The sequence below is a fragment of the Eptatretus burgeri genome, chromosome 3 (assembly GCF_056783735.1).
Source record: "Eptatretus burgeri isolate ZD-2024b chromosome 3, Ebu_testis_v1, whole genome shotgun sequence".
Lineage (NCBI taxonomy): Eukaryota > Metazoa > Chordata > Myxini > Myxiniformes > Myxinidae > Eptatretus > Eptatretus burgeri.
This window is the reverse complement of record NC_140963.1, coordinates 126,808,207-126,823,159: the sequence shown is the minus strand read 5'-3', so window position 1 is coordinate 126,823,159 and position 14,953 is coordinate 126,808,207. Positions and strand designations below refer to the sequence as shown.

General features: G+C 41.1%; 1 protein-coding gene across 13 annotated transcripts in view; it reads right to left on the bottom strand.

Moving 5' to 3' along the window:
• The window catches only part of LOC147030935 (semaphorin-6B-like), a 768,963-nt gene that overhangs the window by 599,060 nt on the left and 154,950 nt on the right, over window positions 1-14,953 (bottom strand). For 3 of the 13 annotated variants that reach the window (XM_085875517.1, XM_085875512.1, XM_085875522.1), the window contains one exon: window positions 5,036-5,086. The exons of the other annotated variants lie outside the window; for them this stretch is intronic. The gene's annotated coding sequence lies outside the window, so the exon portion shown is untranslated. The remainder of the gene's footprint in view (window positions 1-5,035; window positions 5,087-14,953) is intronic. 13 annotated transcript variants of the gene reach the window in all.

Sequence of the window (14,953 nt, the reverse complement as noted above, 5' to 3'; positions counted from 1 at the left end):
ATACACCGGAAAAGTTTTTTTTTTTTTTATGAGGGCGAAAAACAGGGGTGTGGTTAATACACGGCCGTGGTTTATACACCGGAAATATAGTGTGTATATATATATATATATATATATATATATATATATATATATATATATATATATATATATGTATATATAAAAATGCGTGTTTTTGGTCTTTTTATTTCACAAATAATTCTGTATAAGCAACACTCATATACACAGCATATTTAATGAGATGACATTTAATGAGATACTTGACATTGCTTCGAAGCTCCAGATCTGGAATGCATGTTCGAATGCCAGAGAGAGCACAACGCAAGTCCCCTTCAACATTCAGCTTGTTTCTGTACTTAGTCTTGACAGCAACGAGCGTGGAAAATGCAGCTTCACAAATATACGTTGATCCAAACGTTGTCAGAATCTGAAGAGCTTGATGTGAGATGAAAGGGTAAACAGGAAGGTACGTGACCCAGAACGTCTCAAGATCCAGTTTTTTGAAGTCTTCTTCAGCCGAGGAGTTGAACTTTAACTCAAGAAACTCCTCTTGCACTTCGTCTGAAATATCAGCAACTTCACATTGAAATGGGTTTCTAATGAATTTCCAGGCTTCGCACTTCTCATCTATATCCGAAAAGTATCTGATGAATTCTGCTTTCAATTCAGTCAGATGAGTAATTATTTGTTTTTTTAAAAATGCAGATTCAAGGTAACTGTGAATGAGAGCAGAATCCAAGTTTGCAAAACTGGCTGTACTTCCATCCTGAATTCGACATTTCCAGAGGTCGAGTTTGGCCATGAAGGCTCGAATGACGTCATGGTGCATTATTATGTTGATGTTTTCCCCTTGGAGTTTGAGGTTGATGGTATTCAGCACATCAAAGATGTCCACCAGGTAAGCCAGAGACAGCAAATATTCTTCAGACTGGAACTTGTCATGGATACCTGCTTTCTGCTGCGAATCTAGAAATGTTGCCACTTCTTATCATAGTTCATAAAGCTGTCCAAGCATGTTTCCCTTCGAAAGCCATCATTACTTCTGTGTGGAAAAGCAAGGCTTGATGTTCAGAATCCATATCCACACACAGCTGTTTGAAGAGACAACTATTTAAAGGCCCTGTCACACCTTGACGATTTAGCCAGCGTATGCCGACGTATGAAAAATTTGTCTAAAACGCTGGCACATGTCGAATACTTTATGGGTAAGTTTTGTATACGTTAGGAGCACGCTGGCGAAAACATCGTAGTACGCTGGCATACGTTGTAGTACGCCCAGCTGTTAGACAAATTTTCCATGCTTGAAATTTTTTGACGTATGCCAGCGAATGACTCACATGTTCCGCATAATGTTACCCATAAGTTGTAGGCACGTTACGCGATTGTTGACACACGTCGACACACGTTACTTGTAAGTTACTCATAAGTCGAAACACGTCGAGGTAATATTTAGCATACCCGAAACTTATTTCTAACCTATGAGAAACGTGTTGTAGGCACGTTACGCGATCGTTGACACACGTCGACACGTTACTTGTAAGTTACTCATAAGTCGAAACACGTCGAGGTAATATTTAGCATACCCGAAACTTATTTCTAACCTATGAGAAACGTGTTGTTGGCATGTTACGCGATCGTTGACACACGTCGACACGTTACTTGTAAGTTACTCATAAGTCGAAACACGTCAAGGTAATGGTTAGCGTCAGTGTTCCAGACTCCCTGTTTTTTTTTTTCTTCGCAATGACGGTGATGTTGACACTTCGATTTCTAGTGCGGTTATAATATAATATAATTAATAGGCTGCTGCTCAACAATTTAAATCATAGCCGCACTAGAAATCGAAGTGTCAACATCACCGTCATACCGAAGAAAAAAAAAAAACCAGGGAGTCTGGAACACTGACGCTAACCATTACCTTGACGTGTTTCGACTTATGAGTAACTTACAAGTAACGTGTGTCGATGTGTGTCAATGATCGCATAACGTGCCTGCAACTTATGGCCAGCATATGCAGAACGTGTGTCATACGCCGAGTACGTCGAGAAATTTTCAACATGCTGAAAATTTGTCGACGTTCTCGGCGTACTACGACGTATGCCAGCATGCTCTTAACGAATACAAAACTTACCCATAACGTATTCGATGTGTGCCAGCTTGGTTCAGCAAATTTTTCATACGTCGACATACGCTGGCTAAAACGTCAAGGTGTGACAGCGGCTTCACACTTCGATGTCTCGTGCCGTTATGATTTGAATCGTCGAGCCACAGCCTATGAATAGCCTACGCCACGTGATCATCGGCGATACGCTGCCGCGCTATGCATAAGTTAGACTATCGTTGGGCATAGGTTGTGAACGCCGACAACACGCTCAGCATTCGTTGGTATAAGTTATCTATACGTGATTGAAACGTTCTGTGTATGTTACCAACATGTTATGCATACATCCAACACGTTATTATACACCCAAAACTTAAAAAAACATCAATAGTTCAGCGTACGCCAGTGTTTCACACACATTTTGATACCTTGCCATACACTGGCTAAAACGTCAAGGTGTGACAGCCCCTTAAGGCTCCAGCTTTGATGAAGTTGACTACCTTGATAGCCAGGTTCATGACATCGCTCATTTCAGCAGGTAGAGTTCTGGATGCTGAGGCTTCACAATGAAGGATGCAGTGTGTACCTATAGCAGATGGACTTTTTTCTTTCACTCTTGTTATGAAACCAGATTGCAAACTGAGCATGGCCAGAGCTCCATCAGTGCACACCAGGACCAGCGAGTCCCACGAAAGTTGATTTTCCTGGAAGAAGTTTGATCCCACTTGAAAAATATCTGTTGCTGTTGTATAACTTTCCATGGGATGGCAGAAGAGCATTTCCTCTTTTACACTACTGCCTGACCAGAAACGAGCATACATCAGTTGCTGAGAACACTGAGCAACATCAGTCGTTTCGTCCAACTGGATGGCAAATACAGGAGAAGCTCTGACTTGGTCGAGAACTTGATCTTTGATGTCTTGAGACATTTCATCGATCCTTCCCTTGATGGTATCGTTTGATAGAGATTTGGGAAAGTTTGTTTGCACTATCCTTCCCCAGAACGAGCTCTGCTGCACGCAGTACGCTTGGTTTTTTGAGAGTCTCTCCGATGTTATGGCTCTTTTTGCTCTTTGCAATCAACATGGCAAACTCGTAGGAAGCCTCAACAACCTTTGAAGTCTGTTGCCAAAATGCTCCACTGCTGTCCATCTTAGCTTGCTTCAAGGACTGCCTTTTTGTTTCAAAAAATGCCTTGGATTTGGCATCTAGAGCAGGATGCATTGTCTTCAAGTGGCGTTCCAAGTCTGTGGGCCGCACGACATCATTGCTCAGAGTCTTGTAGCATATTACTCACTGGGGTACCTCTGTGTCACCCTTTTGGAGGGACACAAATCCAAATCAAATATATTCGTCAAGATACTTCCGCTTTTTTGCACTCATTGCGAATGATTTAGTTTGAAATGGGTACTGCAAATCTCTGAGAATTTTTTTTTTTAATTTTAAATTTAAATAAATGTAAAATTTAAAAATTAATTTCAATACAGAAAATGGTGGGCCTCGTGGTGAATAGAAAACGAAAATTATTAAAGGCGATACTTTTGTTTTTTTCATGTTCATCACGATATTATGCAAACACTTGTAAAGAGAATTCCAAAAATAATTGGAGAAATTCCGACATTTTTCTCCAGGCTCACATCCCCTCTGAAAATTACTCATGCCCCCCAAGGGGGGGGCGCACCCCCCAAGTTAAGAACCAATCGTCTAAATAGTCTCGGGGTCAAAAGGGCATTAAAGGTCCAAAGGGAGAAAGGATCTCAAGGCTTCGAAAGTGTTGAAAGGGTCTTCTAGGTAAAAGGGGTCAGAAGGGTCTTAAAGGTAAAAGGGGTCATAAGGGTCTTAAATGTAAAAGGGGTCATAAGGGTCTTAATGGTAAAGGGGGTCATCAGGGTCTTAAAGGTAAAAGGAGTCATAAGGGTTTTAAAGGTAAAAGGGGTCTTTAGGGGTCTAAAGGGTCTTTTGGGTCATCTGGCCCTTAGGCATCTTCAGCGGCCTTTGTGGTCTTAAAGGGTCTTCAACGGTCAAAGGGGTCTCGGCAGTCTAAAGAGTAAAAAGGTATGTTTCAATCATTCATAATGAATTGACGTACGTGTGTGAAGTCAGGGTGCAACTGACGCTCAAACAGTACATAATTAATAGACGTGTGTGTGTGTGTGTGTGTGTGTGTGTGTGTGTGTGTGTGTGTGTGTGTGTGTGTGTGTGTGTGTGTGTGTGTGTGTGTGTGTGTGTGTGTGTGTGTGTAAAAATGTTTCTGCACACTCACTGATATCTCTCTCTATTGAGTGCAACCTGTGGCTGCTGGTTGGGACGTGGCAATGCCGCTGATGCAGTGTCCCCCTTACCAGTACACTGGTACTCATTTTGCCGACCTCAGAAGGACGACAGGCTGAGTCAACCTCCTGGTGTATATTAATTCAGTGGCAAACGGGGCTTGAACTCAAGACCCTAGGATCCCAAGCCGCCACCCTAACCACTAAGCCAACACCAGGCTTGCATCACTGATATAAATGTGTCGTACTTTCTGGATGGACTATAAAGCTGAAATTTGGCATACAGATGTTACGTGAAGCCTCAATCCCAGGAAGAAGAAGAAAAGCCCACAAAATTGTCCATAAACATAAATATCCACAAACAATAGTCAGCGCGTGGACTCCAGCTCCCCCACCCAGTATATTGGCAGAGCTTGGACTATGCCAGAGGCAGTCACCCCATCAGACATGAAGGGCATAACCTCGACTACACATAAATAAAGTGCTCACACAAATTACTCATTTGTCATATAATTGCATTATTTACATGCAAGTATATATATATATATATATATATATATATATATATATATATATATATATATATATCATATACATCATATATCATATATAAAGTTCTTTCTGACCACTGACTCACTTACTCACTGATATTAAAGATTGGTACCTTCCGGGTGATGTGGAAAGCTGAAATTTTGCGTGCCGATGGACATCAAAGCTGGTATACCAGAAAAAATTCACACAATCGTCAGACAACATCCATAAATAAATGAAAAAATAAAATAAAATAAAATGCAGATGAGTGTGTTCCATCAGTCATTTTAGTCAAACAAAACAACATATTTTCTTTCATATTTTCTTTCCGCTAAGTGTATATTCCTGGAACATGATAATATAAATACAGCAAAGATAAAAAAAAAACCTTATAAAATTTCCTTACTATCTCCATCACAGAAGGTGGACAGAAGTTATGTTTTCACCCTCATCTCTCTGTTTGTCTGTGAGCAGGATATCTCAAAAACTTAGGGACGAATTTGGATGAAATTTTGTGGACATGTTGGGTGTGTGACAAGATCTGGATTTGGATACGGATACTGGAATTGTTCAAGCGATTCTTCACCAATGAGTGATTGGGCCAAAAACGATGAATAGCATGATATTACAAAAAGTTGTTGACGGATGACAAAACTTGGTGGATGAGTTGGACAGTTGACAAGAACAAGCCGATTAGATTTTGGTTCAGGTCCAGATACAGATCCGGCCTTTTAGTGGGATGCAAAACGTAAACTGTACAGCTTGGTGGAGATAATATGTGCTCTACTAAAAGCAGTTCTCGTTTATTTTATGTACTTGAAGGTAACTGATATTAAACTGACTTTCCTAAAAATTTGAATTATGTATGAAGCAGCAGCAGGACCTGGAACTTTAATGTAGAGGTTCCAATGGCACAACAACAGGAATCCTTCAGAATAAAGCTGAAGGACACGGAAGGAACACAAATTTAGATACAGTAATACTTCTCGAATCAGTCGAAAAATATATAACAGTACACATAAGGAGGACACAAACAACAATATCAACAACAAATACGTATTATAAAAGATCCCATTTTTTTTTTTGCACGTTTCGCTTGATTTTACATTCTCCTTGAGACTCACAGATAGACATGCAAGATGTTTGTGAAGTGCAACATGCTGTCTTTTGATTCAATCCGTCAGCAAAATGATGGGTAGGCATAGCTCGTAAGAATGAATAGTCATGGAAGACGATTTGGAAAATGATGAGCTTGAGCACATAATCTAAGAGGCATAACTGCAGTTTGATTAAATGCCTCAATCAAACCTCCAAAAGCTCTTTGGATTTTGACTAATGAAATGCCTAAAGCAGCACATGCAGGTGATAAAGTAGAAGAAATAACAAAACAAAACAAAAATCTGCGCCTTTTATCGAGGAATGCGACTTTCCATAGCACGCCTCACTAAAAATTGTACAAACAAGGATTTGCTTTTCATTATTACAGCTATTTTTTGAGAGATTGAGCAATGTTTTATAGGTGTTGCTCAATATCTCAAGAGACGTGGCATCGGGATCGATTTTGACAAACACTCCTCAATGTGACAGGTTGTAGATAAAAAGAGTGAGTGTACATTGAATATTCCATTTGAAAAATGTGAAGTTGTTACGACCTCACAACAGATCACCACCAACTTTATAATGAAGGACAATATTTCCTTGGATATAGACATAAAAGCAAAAAAAAAAAAAAAAAATTCATTGTAGAAGTACATCGACTCCTTGTCACCCAAAAATTTGTTTTTCTTTGGAGTTGACAGAAGTGCCCGACTCCGTAAGCTATGAAAAACCAACAATGATTTGTTCTTTCGCAACAACGAGACTTTTGGCATGGAGGGCAGACATTCTGTTTGTATGGGATGTTTTGTATTGACTCTCCAGTGATGCAACAGAAGCGCATTAAAATATTTGGGCTGCGAGGCATAAAGCCGTTTTTCGGCAAACTTCTAAGCATGAAAAAAAAAATCTTAAACAAACGAGTTGCAGCAAAATTTGTTTCCTCAAGCTGATTCGAGAGTTCTGGCTTAAGTCTGCGTGGAGATACATGGTGGAGGAATTTCTGCTCTTGAAGAGGAAGTGAGTTAACATCTTGTGCAAGTTTCAGCATCCCCTCCTCCTTCCCATTCCACCGAGGAACCTGTACTGCCGCTGACGTCCAATTACCACCCTGCAAGATAACACTTTGGGGAAGAATTATTTTCAAATAAAGATAAATTGGAGCATCACCTCAATAATGTTGGTCATTTGCACATTGCTCGTTGTTCCAAGTCCTTGTGGGTCAACATTTCTGGACTCATGGAACTTTTGCACTCTCATTTTCATCAGGCATGCTTGTATTGTCACTGAGTTTCCAGTTTTCCATGAATCTGTTTCTCTTTCTTGATCCTGTTATGTATATGCATCATTACCTCCGCCACCGTAAGTGAGGGAGTTTATGTTTTCACCCGTCTCTGTCTGTCCGTTTGTAAGTTGCAAAATCGAAAATTTTTCAAGTAACTTGGTTAGTCGATTTTGTTATTCTGTATATTGGTCTGTGTGTTTGTTTGTCGCCTGCAGGTCACAATTTCAAACCGATCTTCACGAAACTTGACCACATGGTAGAGTTTGTCATAAGGAAGAAGCCTATTGTTTTTGAGGTCAAAAGGTCAACATAGGGCAAAGGACAACTACTAAGGTGGAATTTCTAAATTCCTCACTTTTCATCTGATTGACTTGAAATTTGAAGACGGTTTATATTTCATGTCACTGAATTCAGCCAGCCAATTATTTTTGAGGTCAACAGAGACTAAAAGGTCAACATAGGCCAAAGGTCAACAACTAGGGTGGCATTTCTGAAATCCTCAATTTTCATCCGATCCACTTGAAATTTGAAGAGGAGTTGCATATTTGGTCATTGAATTCAACCACCAATTATTTTTTAGGTGAAATTTGTTTTATGGATTTTGCAAGTATCGTGCTTTGCATGACGACTTCTTCTTGTTTGTTTTTTTGTGCAGGATATCTCAAAAAGTTGTGCACGTATTCGAACGAAACTTGGTGAGCACGATGGGTGTGTGGCAAGGACAAATTGTTTCGATTTTGGTGAAGATCCTCATCCAGATCTCGAAATGAGAATTATTTAGTTTTTTTATTAAATTGATTCTTCACCATTGAAAGGGCCAAAAATGATATATAGCATGATATTTCAAAAATGCATTGAGCCCGATATGTTCTTGTGGATCAAGCATTGTGTGGCGGAGGTTTTCGCTCTACCAAGTTCCCTTCTAGTTATTTAAACGTTTGTTTTTGCCTCTTTGCAATTTGGCCTGTAATCTTTCATATCTTCTTCTTCTTTTGGCTGCTCCCATTAGGGGTCGCCACAGCGGATCATCCATCTCCAATTCGCTCTATCCTCCACATCGTCCATTGACACTCCAACCACCCGCATGTCCGCCCTCACCGCATCCATGAACCTCTTATTTGGCCTTCCTCTTCTCCTCCTACCTGGTGGATCCATCCTCAGCATCCTTCTCCCGATCCGATTGACTTAAAAATTGAAGAGGATTTGTGTATTTGGTCATTGAATTCCGTGACCAATTATTTTTCAGATAAAATTTGTTTTATTGATTTTGCAAGCATCGTGCTGTGCATGACATCATTCTTGCTTGTTTGTTTGTAGGATATCTCAAAAAGTTGTTGACGTATTCGGATAAAATTTGGTGGACAGGTTGGATGTGTGACAAGGCCGAACAGATTCGATTTTGGTGAACATCCAGATACGAATTTTTTTTTCAGTGACTTTACCATTGAGAAGGCCAAAATATATAGCATGATATCTCAAAAGGTAGTATATGGATTCGGACGAAACTTGGTGGACACGTTGGGTGTGTGACAAGGACGAATTGATTCAATTTTAGTGAAGATACGAATCTAGATCCAGATACGAGAATTTAAATTGTTTCTAAAGTAATTCACCATTTAAGATGGGCCCAAAACAATATATAGCATGATATTTCAAAAATTTATGAGCCCAATATGTTATACTGGATCAGGCATTGTGTGGCACAGGTATGCGCTCTATGGAGCGCATTTCTTGTTAGTTTACGTATTCATAGAATAAGAATAAGAATAATACGACATATAAATATATGCATATATATGTATAATCACATTGTGCTGATAGATACAAGGTGTTGAGAGAGAGAGGTGAGGGTTTGGGGGGGGGGGGTGGACAGGTACATGGAGAGTATAAATAAGTGTGTGTTTTATATAAATAATGTGTGGAATGGGATTGACACTGCCCCGGTGTATACAGTGATGAGCCAAAACATTATGACCACCTGCCTAATATGATGTTGGTCCTCCGTGAGCCACCAAAACAACGCTGCCCCGCCGAAGCATGGACTCGACAACACCCCGAAGGTGTCCTGTGGTATCTGGTACCGAAACATTAGCAGCAGATCCTTAAAGTCCTGTAGGTTGCGAAGTGGAGCCGCCGTGGATCGGACTTGTCGGTCAAGCACATCCCACAGATGCTCAATCGGATTGAGATCTGGAGAATTTGGAGGCCAGGGCAACACCGTGAACACTTCATCATGTTCCTCAAACCATTCCCGAACAATGTGTGCATTGTGGCAGGGCGCATTATCCTGCTGAAAGAGGCCACTGCCATCAGGGAATATCATTGCCATGAAGGGGTGTACCTGGTCTGCAACGATGTTTAGGTCGGTGACAAGTGTCAAATTGACGTCCACGTGAATGGCCGGACCCAGGGTTTCCCAGCAAAACATCACATTCCCTCCACTGGCTTGTCGTCTTCCCACAGTGCATCCTGGTACCATCACTTCCCCAAGTAAACGGTGCACACGTACACAGCCATCCACGTGATCTAAAAGAAAATGGGACTCATCGGACCAGGCGACCTTCTTCCACTGCTCCAAGGTCCAGTTACGACGCTCACGTGCCCATTGTAGGCGCTTTCGACAGTGGGCAGAGGTCATCATGGACACTCTGACCGGTCTTGCAGCTACGCAGCCCCATACACAGCAGGGTGCGATGCACTGTGGATTGTGACACATTCCTCCCATGACCACCATTAAAATTTTCTGTGACTTGTGCCACAGTAGACCTTCTGTCGGTTCAGACCAGACAGGATAGCCTTCGTTGCCCTCACGCATCGATGAGCCTTGGGCGCCCAACACCCTGTTGCCGGTTTGTGGTTTGTCCCTCCTCGGACCACTGTCGGTAGGGACTCACCACTGCTGACTGGGAGCACCCCGCAAGCCTTATCGTTTCAGAAATGTTCTGACCCAGTCGTCTGACCATAACGATTTGGCCCTTCTCAAAGTTGCTCAGGTCTTTACTCCTGCCAATTTCTCCTACATCCAACACATCAACTTCAAGAACTGACTGTTCACTTGCTGCCGAATATATCCCACCCCTTGACAGGTGCCGTTGTAACAAGATAATCAATGTTATTCACTTCACCTGTCAGTGGTCATCATGTTTTGGCTCATCAGTGTGTATGTATCTGTGTGTGTGTGTGTGTATATATATATATATATATATATATATATATATATATATATATATATATATATATATATATATATATATATATATATATATATATATATATATATGTCTGTATAACCAGACATGGTTGTGTAATGGTTGGAGCATCCGCTCTGAGTCTGGGAGGTCAGCAGTTCAAACCTGTCTGAGTCATCCCAAAAACATTAAAAATGGTATGTGCTGATTCGTTGCTTGAAGAATCGAGCACAGACCATTTAAAAGAAAAGAGCACAGACAAACAATGCTGGGAAAGCAATGGCAAACCATCCAGTATAAGCCCTGCAAGAAACTGCTCATTTCAAAGGTCAGAGATAGAGAAGTTACATGGAAATATTTCTGAGATTATAAAATTCCACAGGCTTCAGCTAGTAAACATATAAAGCATCCTCAAATGCTTCAGTAACGATTATCCACCCCCATAAAAGTAGCAAAGTTTCCATTGATCCATCCAATCAATGAAGCATACCTTCGCATCTCACCTCTGCACTGTTAATCACAATGGGCAAGACACAAACACGAGAGTGGCCTGCAAAGCCAGACACCGACTGGGCATCCTTTTGTAATTTTTGTAATTGGTGACTGTAAGTAATGAGTGTAAGTAATTTTGAAAGATGGCAAAAAGTTCCAATGGGAATGACCCAACATCAAATTTTGAGTTTTAATGTTTTTTCCCTCTTTTAACCCCTGTGACCCGAAGTCCCACACCCTAGGGAATGAACAGAGGGTCAAATCCCCCAAAAATTGTTGACATATTTCATGCGTCTCCCAATGTTGATTGCATACACTGAGCTTCATTTTGAAATGGTCCCGTACATAATTGCATTTTTTGGTATTTGACCTTTTGACCCTGCTCCAGGGGGTGGGGGCAGAATGACTGCTCCTTCACCTTCTTGCCACGTAGTGATCAAAACTTCCAGGTTCGGTGTATCTCTGTCCAGCCGTTTAGGATTTGATAGTGTGACTGACACACAGACAGACAGATGGAGCCGATTACAATATCCCCAGTTTTGGGGGTTTTTTTTCAAAAAGCGTGAGGATAATAAAGGAACAGACTTGTTCAAAGGGGAAAAATGCTCGAGCATTGGGCACTCTCTCTTCATGCTTGCAATTGAGAACACTTAAAACGACTTTGGATAATACTGATGTGCTTTTGCTCGATTGATTGAGTACCAGCTGCAATGTCTGACAATACGAACTGTGATGAATTTCCCTTCGTTTCACGTGGGGTTTTAATAACTGGTTGACTCATTAAATTTCATTGATAATGTGATCAGTCAAACAAACTTTTGTTTAATATGAGCTCCTGAAAGTTCTCCCAGTTTAAAAAAACAAAAAAAAAACAAATAAAAGATGGTCCATACCCATTGTAAACTTGTGGAATGGATTCTTTCAACGTTGCTATAAAAAATACATTATTGGTGCTCGAAAATTTCCATGACAACCATGTCGGGCTTTGATTTATGGATGGTGAATAAATGTGGAAAAGACAAACCTACTGATAATTTACCGTCGATAGCATCAATTGAGGACTTGTTGGTTTCTGTCTCCCTCCAGCCACAGCAAATAATGTTGTAAAAATAAAAAAAATAAAAAACAAAAAGGAAGCGAAGATACAATGGTATATCCTGCATTTTTTTTAAATTATACATTGTGTTGGCTCATGGAAGAGCTACGACACAGGACAGATCAGGACACAACATAACAAAGGGAACAGCAGAAGAAAGGAGAAATGCCAACAGCAGGGGAGGGAGAAAATAGATGGAGACGGACAAAATAGGGATGCAGGTACCGATAAGGGGTAGGGGAGAATGCAAGGGTTGGACAAGATGGATACAAAAGCAAAATTTTGTGAGGGGTGGGGGGGGGGTGGAGTGGTTTCATGGCTGTACAAAAGATCATGGTTTTGGATAGGAGTGACGAGATGGTGGTGAACAGCTGTCTTGAAGAGGTGGAAGGAAGAATGAAATTGAAGAGTGTGTGGAAGGTGGTTCCACAGGCAGGATGAAAGAGGAATAAATGAGAGGAGGTGAGCAGTCATTCTGGATTTAAGCAGTTTCACGATGAGGGAGTTGCTGGTAGACCGCGTGCATCCTGCAGTTTGGGAGGACAAAGCACAGAGAGGACAGAGGGTGCAAGACCAGAAAAGAGGAGGAAGAAAACAGAGAGACGACCGACCTGTCGGCAATGGCAAAGCGATCGGCCCATTGACTCAGCTTCATCGTGGGAGATTCCAATGATCTAGAAAGCCTTGGTTTCCATGGTGTCAAGATGAGCAAGATGTGAAGCAGGGGAGCCAGACTTGAGGGGACAGCAATATTCTCTCAAGTTGCGTATGAATTTCTTGAAGGTGTTTCGGAGCTCAGGTGTGCTAAGGAAGGACTTTGCATGGCAGGATGCCCAGTCGGTGTCTGGCTTTGCAGGACAACTTTGAAATGTGGCATGCCAAAGAGAGATCATGGCTGAGAGTGGGACCCAAGAGTTTGAGTGATTGAACCTCGTTGAGAGGGTTGTTGAAAAAAGTAGATGGGAGGAATTGTGGTGCGGTGCTTTCAGAGAGTGAGTGTGCGGGATTTCTCAGGATTGAAAGACATGTTCCAAGTGCTTGACCAGTTTGTGATTTTGGTGAGCTCAGACGAGAGGGAAGAGGCTACTGCCTGTCTGTCAGAAGGATGAGAGATGTCATGGCAGAGAGTGGAGTCATTGATCAGCAAAGAGATAAAGAGGATTTTCCAGAGAGTCACTGACATCATTAATGAAGATTAGGAAAAGATGGGGCCCATAACACTGCCTTGGGGTACTCCAACATTTACAGTGAGAGGAGAAGAAAGGGTTATGTTGAGAGCCACACATTCGCTACAAGAGCGGAAGAAGTCAGTAATTGCATTTTTAACATTCTCGATATTAAATATTCTTGCATTTTGATCACTCTTTCACTCTCCATTTCTATTATATATTATTATTCTTGCACAATAGTAAATATTCGATAGACATTCTCGCATTTTTAACATTCTCGATCGTAAAAACTCAATGAGCTCTTTTTATCACTGACCATTGTCCTCTTTCATCAACACCATACCAAGTCGGCTAACATCCAAAAAACTCTCAAAACCTGGGGAGAACCTTGATGTGATTGTTGATGTCGTTAATAGCATTTTGGAATGGCTTATATTAAATTTTGTGCAAAAATGAGGTCATTCATTATGCAATGTTTTGCACATTTAATTTACTATTATAGAATTAAAATCTCCCTCCTCACGTTCCCTTTCAATAAAAGCAAGTTCTGATGTCCTCTGTATTTATGGAGTGATCAAATAATTTTGCCGACGTTGCAATGGAAGGTGCTTATCGAGCTGTTTTACATAAATAATAAAACATTTCTGATGCATAATCACAAAGGAGTATTTTTTTTTTCAGCAAGAGACATCCACAACTGACACATGATCACCATTAAAGCTGGATTTTGATTTGAGTTTTATGAGGTATAATAAAGCAGGGATTGCCCTTCTTCCCTGCACCCACAAAGGAATGGGGTCAGGGAACATTTAATATTGCCTTTCGCAAAACTGCAAAGGCTTTGGCACGATAGAGCTTTTTTTCTTCTTTTTTTTTTGAAATCAATCCAACTTTCTTTTTCAAAATTTACAAAAACTTTTTTTTTGCCTAAAACACGCCCTGACACTCACTGATGAACCTCTGAAGGTTTGATAAAGATCCGTTTAGCCATCTCTGAGAAAAATGGTGACAGACAGACAGACAGACAAACATCTCTCTTATAGTATTGAAGAGGTGATTGCTCTATGGAGTAAATGAGTAGGAGTTCAAGGAATGCTTACATTGTTAACGACAACAGCACTCTTCGACCTTGCGACGTCAAACGATATGCCTCCACCCACATTATTACATCATGACACATACTTGTAGACCTGGTGTTGGCTTAACGGTTAAGATGGCTGGCTAAAGACCCTCGGGTCTTAAGTGCAAGCCCCTGTCGGGCTGTTGAATCAACACCAGGGAGGGTTGACTCAGCCTGTCATCACGGATGCACCGACGGATGGACGGACGGATGGACGGACGGCCAACCTGAAAACGTAAACCCTCCGGTGACTTTGTCAGCGGAAGCATAAAAAGTAGAAGGGGTGTAAGCGAGAGTGATTTAAAGTTTTCCATTTGATGGTAAAGCTTCCAGCATATGCGTTGTAATAATACTATGTCAAGAAAATTAATCAATCAAGTATAATCCAGAGGTTGCATTGTTATTGATGCAGCACAGCTACACCACCGTTTGTGGTGGTTGACCCCACACTTTTGACAGAGTCAGGTTGCTCACAAGTCATGAATGCTTGAAGGCTCGAAATAATCACAGAGGTCACCACTGTGAGGCAGAGGACATCACATTTACACTGAGGAGCCATGGGAATCGAACCAGTGAGGGTGATAGCAACAATGCTTCATCCACTCA